The sequence below is a fragment of the Cupressus sempervirens genome, chromosome 5 (genome assembly GCF_028749045.1).
Source record: "Cupressus sempervirens isolate cs-2001-9-10 chromosome 5, ASM2874904v1, whole genome shotgun sequence".
In the NCBI taxonomy this organism is placed as follows: domain Eukaryota; kingdom Viridiplantae; phylum Streptophyta; class Pinopsida; order Cupressales; family Cupressaceae; genus Cupressus; species Cupressus sempervirens.
Window position 1 is genome coordinate 69,807,729 of NC_143122.1, and position 16,796 is coordinate 69,824,524.

The 16,796-nt window shown below is 37.3% G+C and overlaps 1 pseudogene; it reads left to right on the forward strand.

The window, feature by feature from the left end:
* The first annotated feature begins 519 nt into the window (after nucleotides 1–519).
* Nucleotides 520–3,517, forward strand: LOC149554594 (beta-phenylalanine coenzyme A ligase-like; annotated as a pseudogene).
* The last annotated feature ends 13,279 nt before the right edge of the window (nucleotides 3,518–16,796 follow it).

Sequence of the window (16,796 nt, forward strand, 5' to 3'; positions counted from 1 at the left end):
TTGTATTGCTAGTGAGAATTAATATTGATTAGACATGTTGTATGTTGTGTGAGGTGGAAGATAAAATGATTGGAAAACAAAAAAAAATCTTATCAACTTGTTACAAATGTGAAAAAGATAAAGTTGTAATTAATAAGTAATTAATGCATTCATCAATGCATAAGTTGTTGAAAAATATTTGTATTTTTGTTGAAGAAAATTAATTTTTTCCTCCACCAAAAATAGTATGAATGAATTGAGTGAATGAAAAATGTGATTTATAAAATAATGAAAAATTAGGAAAAGATATGAACATTTGAAGATTCATATAATCTTTTAAGTTCTTTTAATTTGATTGGTCATTGTTAATGTGAAATTAGGAACTAATAATATTATTCCCACAACCACAAGTTTTATACAAATGTCTCGGATCCGTACACACGCAAATATAAACATCAAATTTCCTCTTATTTTTCTTTCTTTCCATTTCTATTGAGTGCACATATTTTTTCAAGGGTTGAGAGACAAAGCACGATATCCATGGCAGATTTGCCAGTCGATCCTAGCAGTGGATACTGCAATAAAACTGGTATTTACTACAGCAAGCGAAAACCCTCCATATTTCACAACATGAGTACTTGAGCCTCTCGTCTTTTGTCTCGCACAAACCCATTCTGGGAAGATCACCTACATTGACTCTGCAACTGGATATCAAATCACCTTCCCCCAGCTATGGCAGAGTGTCAAATCCTTAGCAGCAGGTTTAGCCGAAATGGGAATCAACAAAGGCGATGTAATTCTCATCCTCTCGCCCAATTCAATCTACTTCCCCCATCATCTCCATGGCAACCATGTCCGTGGGTGCAATTGTTATCACCACCAATCCACTTAACACGGCTGTAGAGATCAGAAAACAGATCAGAGACTCACCTGTTGTCATGGCCTTCGTTGCACCACTACTGGTAAACAAATTGGCTGATGCCAACCTACCATTAGTCCTCATCTCCAAGATGCCAGGACTGAGTCAGGAAACAACCAACAATGGTGGCTCCTCTGGCACAATGTATTTGGGGGATCTCATGGAAACAGGTCTTGCAAAAGCCCCAAATGTGAGAATAAAGTAGGATGACACTGCCACCTTGCTTCACTCCTCTGGCACCACTGACCTCAGCATAGGCGTCATCTCTACCCACAGAAACCTCATTTCCATGGTCTCTATTTTGATTAACAAGTTTAGATTGTCTACCACTTCTGACAATTTCTTTTTGTGCACTATCCCCATGTTTCACATCTATGGCGTTGCAACTTTTGCATGTGGGTTGTTGGCCACTAGATCCACTATTGTTGTTCTATCTAAGTTTGAGTTGGGGGAAATGCTTGGGGCCATTATCAAGTACAAAGTGACCTATTTGCCTCTTGTGCCCCCAATATTGCTGGTTCTCACTAAAATAGAGATTACTAAGAAGTATGATTTGAAGTCTCTGCATTCTGTGGCGTGTGCTACAGTGCCCCTCAGCAAGGAGTTAATTGAAGAGTTAATTTCTAGATTTCCCTCTATCACATTAATGCTAGTAAGTTAACCTTCCTTTTTAGGGTTTTTTCTTAACCTCAGCTTTGGTAGAAGAAGAGATTCTCTTAGAATTTGATGAGAGTGTTTGAAACCATCCATCTATGTTTTGTTTTTGTTTTGGTTTTCAGAAGCCTTAAAAACTTTGAGCACTGCTTTAGTTTTCTGATTGGTGGGAACATTTTTTCCTAGGATTATGGGTTGACGGAAACAACAGCAAAAGGAGCATCAACATACAGCCAAGAGGAGAGTAGACACTATGGAACAGTAGGCAAAGATTGTGGATCTTGATTTTGGCATTGCTCTTGCTCCAAATCAAAGTGGGGGGGAGTTGTGGCTTCGTGGCCCAACAATCATGAAAGGTGTGGAAATCTTTCTTCCTTCCCTGTGGATTTATTTTTCATCTTCATAGTGGATAAGGTGTGATATGTTGAGTGTTCTTTTGTAGAGTTGTGAACAACTTTGAAACAATAATCAAGATGCTAGGTGTCATGGCCCTTTTATGTCTTTCCTTATCTCTTTTTCAGCGGGCACTAGGATAATAATGCATTAGGGCGAGTGTAAATTAGCCTACCTCCAAACATGACTACTTTCCTTTGCAAACATAATATTTACTTTTATTGCCAAGCACTTACCTTCATGGATTGGCTTTCTCTCTCAAGCAGATATGTGAGAGTTCAAGCATGTGCTTAGGAAAAAACAACCTCCTGTTAAAGATGTTCATTCATGAGTTCAATCAGAAAAGGGACCCTAAACTAATCAATCAAGGCTCCCCAAAACTGTAGTGAACATGTGGGCAAGTTTTTGATGTAATAAAAAGGGTTTGCATTTTTCAGATGTCTAATAGTCATAGGAAAATAGTGTGACCCAGTTTTCAATTCTCCTCATTGCAATAAAATGGGCCATGTCCCCACCCGGTATGTAGCAAAAATAGGGGATTCTATAAAAATTTGCAATAGCAGAAACTTACCCAAAAATTTAGAACTTAAAATAGCAATAATTATAGGCTGCAAGTTAAGTTACTATAATGGTAAGTAATGTGCCAGTGTAGAAGAGGTCTTAAATGGTGGGTTAACCTGTGCCCTTGAGTTGCAGGGTACTTTAGCAATCCAAAAGCAACTGGTTTAGCCATGGATGAAAATGGGTGGCTGTGTACAAACGGCCTCTGCTACATTGATAATGAAGGCTATCTCTTTGTAGTAGACAGGCTCAAAGAACTCATTAAATACAAAACTTATCAAGTAGTTAAAAAGCTACCTTTGCTTCAACAAGATTGACTTAGCTTCTGACTTGCTATGTACTCTTTTGGACACACCGAAAAATGGAAATCCATTTTAATACAATCATAATGATGATTTGATATTGGTGTGCATTGTGATTTGTAGGTTGCTCTAGCAGAATTAAAAGCACTTCTTCTTTATCATCCTGAGATTGCTGATGTCATGGTGATACGTAAGTAGGAATTGGTTTTGCATTCTCTTGAAAATTAAAAACAAACTTAAAAGTCGATACCTTATTCAAAGCCTATTCAGAGAGTTCAAAAAAAATTTGAGCAGTACATTGGCAATCATGAGTTCCAATGTTGTAGGACAGAAAGTTGAAATTACTATATTTTGGTGCAGGTTTTCGGACAAGGAAGGAGAGCAAGTTCCAATGGTGTACATCGTAAGAAAATAGGGCAGCACACTCTTTGAATCTGTTGTTGTCGAATTTGTTGCCAAATAGGTATTTTGCCTTTTTTTTTTTAAATTCAAATTGTATTTTGATTTCTCATTGTTGGATTGGAATTTAAGGATTTCCTTCAATCTCTTCTAAGTACTATGAAATAATTAGTGGTACTAGTATGTCTAATATTAGGTGGCTCCTTACAAGAAGGTTCGAAGGGTGGCTTTTGTGAGTGGGATTCCAAAAACTGCAGTGGGAAAGATATTAAGAAAGGACTTGATTAAACTTTATACTTCAAGACTTTGAAGGCCAAAAACAAAACAGTTTCAGTATCCAAATTCTTTTCTAATCGTAAAACACATGCAAATAATAGCATTTTAGATAGAGGAAATCAAAGCCAAGGAAAGGGACATCTGACTGTAGCTAAATATGTGTAATGCCCCACCAAGGGATCCAAAGAATTAACCTAGAATTTCACTAAGTTTGGTAGCATTTTTTTTTTGTAAATATGAAAGTAAATACCACATATAACTTATGCACCATAACGGAAGTAATAGCAATGTCCATCTAAAATAAACATAACATACACAACTGGTTACATTCTTTAAGATCCCTTAACATTGAATCCATCTAATATAACAACCACATGAAATAATAATGATAAGTCCATTGTTTATAAATTACATTTCTAAATGCTCAATCATCCACTGTACATGTCACAGGGTATGAAAAGCTTAAAAGAAAATACATATGTGAAATATGGTACATCATCCTATTCTAATCCATGATACATCAAAGTAAAGATAATCACATGATATACATGATACATCATCATAGAAGATATAAACATCCATCATAAAAGATCAAACATAATAAACTAAGTGCATGGTTCCTCCCAACCATTAATAGCATCATTAGACAATCGTGGGCCCTAGCCATCCCTTTGTGCGTAACATTCCAAGTCACCGAAGAGATCATCAGTATCAACATAGTAGGAATGTCACTCCTAACATATACTATATCATATGTAGAAAGTAATCTAACATGCAAATATAAGCATAAGATAACATCATCTAACATATGCTAATCATCAATGAAAGGATACATATCCACCATCATGAAGGACGCATCAGCCACAATGTCTCAATGAATCTCAAATGATAAGAGTGGAAAAACACTACCACCCAATCGCGTGGTACCTAAGTGGTCCACTCCCACCATGCTGAGGAGATAATCTCAAGTCCCAAATAGGCTATCCAAAACACATAGCATAAATCTCTATAAGTCCAGGAATCCTAAAAGTATACTAACTCAAAGATTCCATCACAAAACCGACATCTAATCCTAGAGGCACACAATGACATGTAGGAACCTACTATGCAAGTGAAAAAGTGTCATCGCATATATCATCTACAAGTTACCTTGGCAATTAGCTAAACTCCACGGGTCCATACTGATCTCATGCGGCCACTAGTATCCTCTCATACTGACGAGGCATACTATGGAATGCAAGGTCGCAACCATGTGTTCTCTCTACTCCCATCCTTTTCATGTCCCCTTTTCAAATAATTAAAAATAATAATCTTTGCTAAGGCAGGCAGGCCCAAAAAGGTGAAGTTTCAGCAAAAGGGGATAATCTTTGGAAGCGAATGGACTAATAAATGAAAATTGTTATTAAAATATGTTTTATTAACCCCTCTTGGACGTGAGTTAGGGTTATGCCCTTTTTTAAGGAGTTTGGAGGCATTTTGGGCTCATTCCAGAACTTGATTTTGTTCATTTCTTTGTTATTCTTTAGAGGCTGCCAAACCTGTGGAGAAGGAGACCCAAGAACGGGAGTTTGTAGGTTTTCAGGGAGACCCAAGAATGGGATTTTGTAGGTTTCTAGGAAGGCTAAGGATGGGAGTTTGAAACCATTCCATGTGCATGCTCATGCAGAGTTTTCCTTTGTGCTGAACAGTGCAGATTTGTGAGTTTTTCAAGTGTGTTTTTGTAAGAGTTTGGTGTTTCCAGTTGAGTATTTCATATCAGTTTGGGTTGCTGCTGTATTTCAGAATTTTAGATGTTAAAATAGAGTTGAATATATGTATTGGGACATGGTTCAACTTCTGAGATAGTTTATTAGTGTTTTTTTGGTGTTTCTGGGCATTTTTGTGTTATTTCGAGAGCCCGATGAGCATAGTTTTTGTCCTACGTTTGTGAGTTGTTGTGTAGATGCTATATAGATCTGGAAATGTCATTTTGCAGGCCGTTATGCTGCTGATTTTTTTTTTAAAATGTTCATTTTCAGATTTATTAATAATATTTGAAGCTGTGAAGTTTTTGGCACTATTTCTGGCATACCCGATTTGGGGTTTATTGAGAAATTTGGTGGATCTTTGTGATATTGGTTGTTTGATTTTGAAAATCTGATTAGAGGCTTGAAATATCATGTAAAATTAGAGAAAGGGACATTTCAATGGTATCAAAGCCATGATCTTGCCAGCCTGAGGGTTTGTAGAAGTTTGCATGTCAGTTTTGACAACTACCCAGATCTTGCATGTCAGTTTTGACAACTACCCAGATCTTGCATGTCAGTTTTGACAACTACCCAGATCTTGCATGTCATAATTTATGGTTGCATTAATCAGTTGCATGTCAAAATCTATGGTTGCATGCTACTTCTAATCATTTGCATGTTAGTTCTTGGTGAATTTGGTGGTTGCATGTTGCTTCTAATCAGCTACATGTCGAAATCTATGGTTGCATGCTACTTCTAATCAATTTCATGTTAGTTCTTGGTGTTTGAAAAAGTTATAACCTATTGGGGTTACACTCTACTTTATCCAAAATGGACAGGTATAGTACAGAGTCTTAGAGGACACGATCTTGGACAATTGATATCCAGAGTCAGAACAGTAGAAAGGATGGTTATTTAGACATTCGAGATAAACTTAAGAAAATAAGCCATCACATGTCTAAACAGTTGGTTGAGCATCACCGTATAATGAATGACATGTTGCCCGACCCAGCTAAGGTGGATAAGTTGACTGGATTTCTATTTGGCAAATTTTCTCACAGGGCAGATGACACAATTACCAAGAACTTGCATGAGGATTTCGAGAAACTAGCTTATAGCCAGGCTGAGGTCTCAAATTCTACTCCACCACAGGAGGTATTGAGAAAGGATATTACGCAGATTGATAGTAATGGTCAACTTGATACTCAAATTGAGACAATTGTATACAGCTCATCAAAGGGTGATGTCACAGGTATTCAGGATGGTATAGTTACAACAGGTAGTGACTACAGCATACTGGGTTCAAATGATGATTATGAGGATGTTGTTGTGCATGATGGTGAGATACCTGGTAGAGATGAGCAGATATTGAGCATTCATGACATTGCTGAGAAAGAGTACCAGGCACAGTTAGATGCTTCGTCACATGAGGTTGAGGCAGGTAGTACTTCACATGATTTGTCCAGCCAACTAAAGATGAACAAAGATAGTATTGTGACTTCATTATCTCATCATGATAGGATGCGGGATATGATAGAGGATCACATTTGGATGATTCGGTTATAGGGTAGACATAAGGGAGTTCAGGAAAAGTCTTCTTGTGTTGACTTACAAGCGATTAGGGAAGGAATGGGAACAATGAAGTTGAGTTATTTACATCTTCTATCAGATCGTGACCATCTTCTTAGCCTTGTCGGAGACTATTCAGATGCCTTGAGGAGGAAGGAGGAGGAAGCTGACAAGCTTTCTCACAAGCTTAAGGACACTCAAGCTTCTTTGGTAAATACTCCATTGGCATTACAAAACTGGGAGAGACATGGGGATAAACATGGCATGGAGTTGAGTTTAGTTTCATCTTGCACTCCTGATACTCAGCTTTCTGTGAATGGTAGATCATATGTGGTCGTTGATAATGTTGCGAGTTCATCTTACATTCACATCCAGGATACAGGGACAATGTCAGACAGGTATGTGGAGTTAGTTGGTATTGGTCATATTAGTCAAGTGAGGATTTTGCTTGAGTTACCAGCTGATTCTAGTTTACAGATATGGACTCGAGATTGTTATATTGGCATTTGGGTTTCAGTTGACTGTAAATCTTTAACACTTTTTGGTAGCAGTGATTGTTTGGGTGCTATCATGGATTTGATTAGCAGATTGTACGGTGTTGTCTTTTCTTGTGCCAGGAGCTTATCCAATGTTGGTATTAGTTTTTATACACCGGTGTTGGGCTTTGTTCATATATCCAATCGACCATACTTGCTGGAATGAGTTGATGATCTTCCATATTTGGCAGTGTGTACAGATGAGTCTCGGGATCATATTGGCATTGATAACATCTAGGAGGATGCAGTGGGCAGTTTTGAAGACTTAGTTTCCTTGGGTACAGAGGAGTTGGACAGCAATGCTACAGTTTTTCATACTCCATATGTTGATATGAGCTTTAGAGTTGATTCACAAGATATGGATGGTAATACTCTAGAGACTAGTAACTTTGAGGATACTCCTTTACACAGTGCATTAGAGGAGGTTTGTAGGAGACAGTCAAGCCAGTGCCATCATGTATCTAATCATTTGAGAGTTAGTGAGCGAGACATTGCTATCACTTGCCAACATTTCGATACTGCTCATCAATTGTTAGCAGTTTATGGATGGGGTTCTCCTACTAGTGATGAGCAGGGAGGAAATTATCTTTCCTTGACAAAGTTTCACTCTTTATGGGAGGCTATCCAGATTCTGAGACATGAGTATATGCAGTTCATAGCTAATAGAGATTATCTTATGGAGTGGGGTAGTACAACATACGATGCATTGTTGTCCTAGGAAGATGAGGTGAGTGAGGTTTCTCAGCAGCTTGAGGTGACTTCTAAGATTCTTGAGAGTACACAGTTGGCTTTCAAGGAGTCACAGTTTCATTTGGCTAAGGTGACCATGGAGTTAGAGCAACTACAGTCTTTACCAAATTTTGTATAGTCACAAGCTATGGTGTCTAGTGATTTGAGGATGTCCATGGTCGAGATTGTCAAAGATAGTGGAGATGGGGATGCATCCATCCTTGATACTAACGTTGGCATATCGAGTCTGTCCCCACTAGAGTCAGGTTCAGTTGAGTTGGGTGCTATAGCAGATTGTTGTGGTATGCTTGACATGGTGGTGACCTCTAGTACTAATGACACGAAGACTAGAGAGGTTGTATCAAAGATCATGTGTGATATTGGTGAGCCGATAGTTGACATGGTTCCTGCTAGTAATACTACTCCCTTGGCGATGTCTTCAGAGGTAGTAGTCAGTTCCAACTTGGTTTGTGATCGATTGCAATTAGTTACATCTGGATTGCAGTCTGAGCCACTAACTGAGATTGGTGCATTCTATCAGCATTACACTGTAAGGTATGCTCATCAATCTACCTTTGATGACCATGTTGATGAGATGATGATACAAAGATGTACTTTGGTTCCTAGTGCTTATCATCAGTTATGGGACAGTTTGATGCCTCAAGATGAGAGTTGTGATGGGCATGACATGGTGATAGGTTCTGCAGTTGACAACTTGATAATATGTGACTTAGAGTAGGAGTTTGCGAGTGATGCTTCACTGGGTGTTGTTATTGATTCTACTCCTTTGGCTATGACATCTCCTGACTTAGCTAGTGATCAGTCACAGTGGGTTGTATCACTTGTTCATAGTGAGTTGTTGACTGAGGTTGTTTTTTTTAATCAACATTATATTGTAGGGTATGTACATCAGTTAGCATTTGATCCTTGTGTTGAGGAGTTGATGGCAGGAAAATTTGGTTTGGGTTCCATTTCTTGTTGTTTATCTTGTGATGGTTTTTCACCATCAGGGGTGCATGGGAGTTATGGTTATGAGACAGTGGCCGATGATCTACAGACTTGTGTTGACTGCAGGAGTTGTAGAGTGTGTGTATTCTCCATACTTGGTATAGTTTCATTTGAGAGCGTTCACCATTGTTGCAGAGTTGGATTGTACATTCCGTATAGGCCAGTGGGATGCGTTGATGGTATTTATTGTGTTGGCAGTTTGATTTGTCCACTTTACTTGGGTTTTGATGTTCTAAGAGTTTGCGTCTCGTGGGTTTTTGATTGTGGTAGTGGTGATTTTGGAGTTTGGTTGAGCTTTAATTGTCAATTTGATTACGGATTCCTCTTAGTCATATTGCAAAGGGTATTGCAGGAGTCAATGTTATTTGGCAGTAGTATAGTTCATGACTACATTTGGGATCCAGGTGGATTGATTGGTTTATTGTTCAGCCATTGCTTGAGGACAAGCAATATTTGGGAGGGGAGGACTTGTCATGTCCCCTTTTCAAATAATTAAAAATAATAATCTTTGCTAAGGCAGGCAGGCCCAAAAAGGCAAAGTTTCAGCAAAAGGGGATAATCTTTGGAAGCGAATGGACTAATAAATGAAAATTGTTATTAAAGTATGTTTTATTAACCCCTCTTGGATGTGAGTTAGGATTATGCCCTCTTTTAAGGAGTTTGGAGGCATTTTGGGCTCATTCCAGAACTTGATTTTGCTCATTTCTTTGTTATTCTTCAGAGGCTGCCAAACCTGTGGAGAAGGAGACCCAATAATGGGAGTTTGTAGGTTTCTAGGGAGACCCAAGAATAGGAGTTTGCAGGTTTCTAGGAAGGATAAGGATGGGAGTTTGAAGCCATTCCATGTGCATGCTCATGCAGAGTTTGCCTTTGTGCTGAACAGTGCAGATTTGTGAGTTTTTCGGGTGTGTTTTTGTAGGAGTTTGGTGTTTTCGGTTGAGTATTTCATATCAATTTGGGTTGCTGCTGTATTTCAGACTTTTAGATATTAAAATAGAGCTGAATATATGTATTGGGACATGGTTCAACTTCTGAGATAGTTTATTAGTGTTTTTGTGGTGTTTCTAGGTATTTTTGTGTTATTTCAGGAGCCCAATGAGCATAGTTTTTGTCCTACATTTGTGAGTTGTTGTGTAGATGCTATACAGATCTGGAAATGTAATTTTGGAGGCCATTATGCTGCTGAAATTTTTGTAAAAATGTTCATTTTCAGATTTATTAATAATATGTGAAGCTGTGAAGTTTTTGGCACTATTTTTGGCATACCCGATTTGGGGTTTATTGAAAAATTTGGTGGATCTTTGTGATATATGTTGTTTGATTTTGAAAATCTGATTAGAGGCTTGAAATATCATGTAAAATCAAAGAAAGGGACATTTCAATCCTATTCTGTACAACCACTCGAGGCATGGGCGAGAACAAAACACTTATCTTTTTAGGTTTATTTAGTTAGTATTAGGTGTGAGTGTTTTCACTTTTTTAACCAACTTACAATGAGTTACCCTGGCAACCTCTTAGGGCCCTAGCCCCAATTGCAAGCCACTTCTCGACACTACATGCAGATATCCTACTCTAAGCTCATGGAATCATAAATCTCAAAATCACAAAAGATAATCCATAATAAAATCATCAAATATGCATAAAAGCATCAAATCTCCATGAGCAAGCATCCATAGAAAATCATGATCACAATAGCTCTCTATTGGCAACTGAAGTATCACTGATAATCAAAAGTATCCATTGGTTCTCAATAACCAAAATATATCTCAATCATACTAATCGAAGACTCCAAAATGGTTGAGTCAAACATGTCACAACATGACATCATCAAGAATAAAACCACATTTCAGTCCCATCATGGCGACTAGAAAATAACCAAGGATAACTGATCGATGACTCAAAAATATAGTCAAGTCAAGTGTCTTAGATACATAAGGATCTCAACTATAACAAATAGTAAATATCGATATTACATAGAGCATTCCATCACATAACCATGGTTGGGTTTATAAAGATTGAGATTAAAACATCATCATGACATCACAATCACATCACCCCCAAGCCTCTGGTAGACGTCTTATAATTTGTCAACACTAGTCAACCTGAAACCCAAACAATAGCATAAAGAATACACATTGCAAACACATGTTTTAGTTTTGCTAAATTTACAAACTTGAATTAAATGTAGAGGTTTCAGTTTACGTTTCCAAGTTTGGAGAATGAATGGAGGAACATATTGTACATTTTTCCTAACACATGTATTGTTTTGGATGGATAAAAGTTTTCATTAATAGGTCTAAAAATCCATCTTCCAATTATAATATTTGTTTGAAAACGTCCCCCACCACGATTGATACAATATAACATATGAAAATTTATTAACAATGAAAATCCGACTGCATATATGACATGAATGACTATTATACAAATGCATACATATTAATGTGTACCACTGGTGGTACGTAGGACGCTACGGTCGCAGGGCCCGTCATGTCAGTGGGTACTATGTACTTGTGCCATCGCGGTACCTGCAATAGCAGGTACACTGCGACCGCAGTGGGTACGGGGGCGTGGGTCTCGTCCCCCCCACTTATACATATTTCAATTTTTTTTAAATCGCATAAGCGATTTTATTCGCCGGTTATTATATGCAATTTCAATTTTTAATAAAGTTTTTCTTGAATAACGTTTTTAAAACGTATTCGATCAATCATGCTATGATATCATTTGATTTTTAATTAAATAAATATATATGTATATATACATATGTATGTATATATATATATATAAAGGTATATATGTATATATATGTGTGTGTGTGTGTATATATATATACACGCAAAGTTTTATCAAATATCACAGCATATAAATATGTATACATATATATAATTGTATATATATATACATATATATACATATATATATATATATATGTATATATATGTATATATATACATATATATACATATATATGTATATATATGTATATATATGTATATATATATATATATATGTATATATATGTATATATATATATACATACATATATATGTATGTATATATATATATATACATATATATATATATATGTATATATATATATATATATGTATATGTGTATGCTGATTCAAAAATATAAAAATTCTAATTTCAAAATTTTCCTATAAACTTTTGATCTCAAATTTATCCAATAATTTATCTAATGGCTTGGCTACATTTTAAACCCTAGCCCTGTGTTCTTTTCAAATCTATGCATATAAGATTCTCAAATAAATTTAACTACCCATATTGAGAATGCATATAATTAAATAGAAAAATCTTCAGAAAACATATGGAAGACACGGAGAAGACAGGGAATGCAAGATGCGAAAATAGCATGAGTAAAATCACAAGAATCTACTAGGATTCAGATGCTAATTCGCTCTTCCTCAGAAAACCTGCAGAGCAAGCTCCTCCCTTCTTCAGAGTTCCTGAGTCCTCCAATGCTCCAAATGCTCTCCAAACGCTATGTCTAAGCTTCTAGGAATGCCTGAATATAAAGAGCTCTCAGGAAACACCTAGAATGTCTCTAGAAACAGCTGTAAGGTGTCACCAACTAAGCATGTGTTTTTTCCAACCTTCTAGATGAATCATAAGGTTGTAGACACCATGTGCTTAATTGATGCACTAACCCCCGTGTTGTTGACATAAGAGAAATAGAAAAGGTGCGTTAACTCCTATGCAAGCCTATAACTCTAATTTACTTTTTATATAATTTCTATTAAATTTTTATAACTTTCATTTTAATTTTTATAACTTTTATTATTATTATTTATTTATTACTTTATTATTATTTTATAATTATTATTATTTTTTAATTTCTAATTTTCTTTTATTTAATTCTTTTTCCTCAATTAATTCTCATTTAATTAATTATAATCAAAATATCAAAAACCATGATATTTTATATTAATTTTCTCAAATAATTAATGTATTAATTAAATCTATTTATTAAGACTTAATTAATAGAAAATTCACCATAGACCTCCAAGATAAAATATGAAAACCCATCATAGAACAATTCACAGAATATTAGTCTAAAGGGTTAAAAAAACACGAAATATGTCATCCGACACATTCGGTGGGTAAAATATCCAAATACTTGTCCTACCTTACTAGGACAAATGGTTTAAGGGTTTGGGATTTGGACTTGAAAATTTATCTCCCTTCTCTTATCATTGAGATAGTATAATAGGGTACGCTCATCCTAGCAATTTAGGGAAGTCGATACTTGGTACCTGCAACCTGCATAAAACCCATGCATGTACATACAATATCTATAATGCTAAGCTAAACAGACAATGGCAGGAAGTGGTGCATCGTGTAGATCCTGACTAAGCAAGTGACTATGACTCCCTTCCTTAACCACATCAGAAACACCATACAATATGAGCAAACACGCACACCATACACATGCAAGTATGGAGTAAGTATCCATAATAAAACACATGAGATAATAAACCATCTAACTAATCATCAATAATAACTGAAAGCAATGTAATGATCATCATGCATACATAAAATGTAAAGTCTGAATGATCTCATCATATAACAACTGAATCCATAACATAATGTCTGATAATCTCAAAACAATACCACTAATCCATCATCATAAGGCTAGTCTAACATAGTCTGATAATAATAGCGACAATGTCCAGAAAAGATGTAAACAAGGGCAGGCACTACATCCACCCCCCCTTGGATTAGGCTTACTCCTGGAAGCCTTCAAACAAGTAGGGATATAACTCCCATAATCTAGCTGCATCCTCTCATGTAGCTAAAGAATCATCAGTAGGGTCCCATTAGACCCTTACCTACTTGATGGTTTGACCCCTGAGGGTCAACTCCCGCTGCTCCAGAATACGAACCGGCTCTAAAGCTAGCTGCCTGTCCTCTACCTGCAACACATTCCAATCAAGAACATGTACAATATCAAGAATATACTGCCAAAGTACTAAAACATGGAAAACATCGTGAATGCGAGCTAGGTTGGGCGGTAGAGCAAGGCGATAAGAAACTGAGCCAATCCTCTCTAGAATCTCGAATGAGGTCCCACAAAGCGAGGTGCTAGCTTAGAACCCTTTCTGTATCGGATCGGACTCTTTCGCAGATGCACTCTCAAGAAAACCTTATCACCCACAGCAAACTGCTTATCAGTCCTATGAGCATCAACATACTTCTTCTGCCTATCATGTGCCATAGTCAAGTGCTCATGGATATGCACTACGTGTTGCTCCATATCACGAAGCATCTCAGGACCCAACTCAAGGGTGTACGACAAGGATGTCCATATAATGCCTGAAATGGTGCCATGCCAATAGAACTATGATACCCGTTGTTGTAAGAAAACTCCACTAGGTAGAGATAATCCTCCCAATGCGTCTGCCTATCCATCTCTCTACACACTTCCTGATACCAAAAGTCTGTAGGAAGTGCCTGAAGAATTCGACTCCTCAAATCCACACTAAGAGTCATAGATGATACCACATGTCTCCTATGACTCAAAGCATCTGCCACCACATTCTCCTTTCCCCGAATGTACTTAACCTCAAAATCATACTCGCATAGAAATTCCATCCATCACCTCTAGCAAGCATTCAAATTAGGCTAAGTGAAAATGTATTGAAGACTACGATGATCACTGTGTAGCTCAAATTTGTGCCCCAACAAGAAATGTGTCCACCTTGTCAAAGCATGAACTACTACTGCTAACTCAAGATCATGCGTAGGATAGTTTAGCTCATGATCCTTGAGCTTGCGTGATTCATACGCAATCACCCGTCCATTCTGCATCAACACTGCCCCAATCCCTTCAAGAGAAGCATCTGTACACACCATGAAATCTCCTTCTGGATCAGGTATGGCTAAAATCAGTGCACTGGTCAAAATCTCCTTGAGCCTCTAAAAAGCTTCCTCACATTTCTCTGTCCACACAAACTTCTTTCCTTTCCTCTAAAGAGAAGTGATAGGATGTGCTATCCTAGAGAAGTTTTGGACAAATCTGTGATAATAACCAGCTAGGCCCATGAAACTACGAATCTCTGATACATTAGTCAGTGTAGGCCAATCTATTATCACTTGAATCTTTGTAGGATCCATTGAAATACCATCACCTGAAATGACATGCCCTAAATACTGAATCTTCGATTTGAAGAATTCACACTTAGCTACATTGACATAAAGCTGATTATCTCTCAAACATTGCAATACCAACCTTAGGTGTTCCTCATGCTCCTTGTCAGTCTTAGAATATATCAATATGTCATCAAGAAACACAAGTACAAACCTGTCCAAATAAGATTGGAACACACCATTCATCAAACTCATGAAAATTGATGGAGCATTAGTCAACCCAAAAGGTACCACTATGAACTCATAATGCCCATAGCGAGTTCGAAAAGCAATCTTGTGAATATCGGCTTCCTTAATGTAAAGCTGGTGGTATCCTGACTTAAGGTCAATCTTGGAGAATACTGTAGCTCCCTTGATCTGATCAAATAAGTCATCAATCCTAAGCAGAGGATACCTGTTCTTAATAGTCACTTTATTCAATTGTCTGCAATCAATACAAAGGCGTAAAGAACCGTCTTTCTTCTTCACAAAGAGCACTGGAGCTCCCCATGGTTATACACTAGGTCGAATGCTCCCTTTGGCTAGAAGTTCCTCTAGCTGAAGACGTAACTCACCCAGTTCCTGATTAGTCATGTGATAAGGAGCTTTAGAATTAGGCTTTGCTCCAAGAATCAGATCAATACTAAAATCAATGTCCCTCTTTGGAGGCATGCTTGGAACCTCACTTGGAAAGACATCTGTGTACTCCTGTAAAATTGGGTGATCTAAAGTCTTCCTCACAGGACCTTCCTCATCAAGATCATTTACCATAACAGAAAATATCTGACATCCCTTACGGAAACTTCGCTTCAATTGCATAGCAAAAATAATCTGTAGAGATATAGGCCTTGGTATCCCAACTATCTTCACATCATTCCCATGGTCATCTTGGCACATAATAGTCTTCTTCCTGCAATCTATACTGGCTCTATGAGATCCAAGCCAGTCCATGCCTAAAACCACATCATAAGAACCAAGGGGTATGATTCGAAGATCCACTGCAGTATCAAAGCTTCCTAAGCTAAGCCCACACTTAAGAACTACAGAATCTGTGGAGACCTTAATGCCTGAGGCTAGTTCCACTTGCCAACCATGATCTTGCTTCACCGCAACCAGCTTACACTTAGAAACTATAGATGGTGAAATAAATGAATATGTAGCTCCTGAATCAAAAAATACTAAAAGAGATATACCTCGAATAGCACCTGTAGTCTCAATCACTGTTCCCTGATGATCTGCCTAACGGTGATCTACTGCTGCAAATACTCTATGAGCTCTACCTGCATCACCAACTATAGGCTCTGAAATTGTAGGCCTAGGTCCTAAAAACTGAGGTACTCGCTATGGACACTGAGCTAAATAATGTCCAATCTGACCACATGAAAAACATTATGTATTTCTGCGAGATCCTTTACCCATAGGTGGTACATTTGATTGCTGACGACTGTTCTTGCTAACAAAAGACTAGCTACTCTGAGCTGGCTGATTGGGCTAATTTTGTTTATTGTGTTGAGCATTGCAATTATTCTTGGAGTTAGAACCTTTTCCACCACCTTGAGCCTGAGAATTTGATCCCTTCTATTGCTGCATCTAC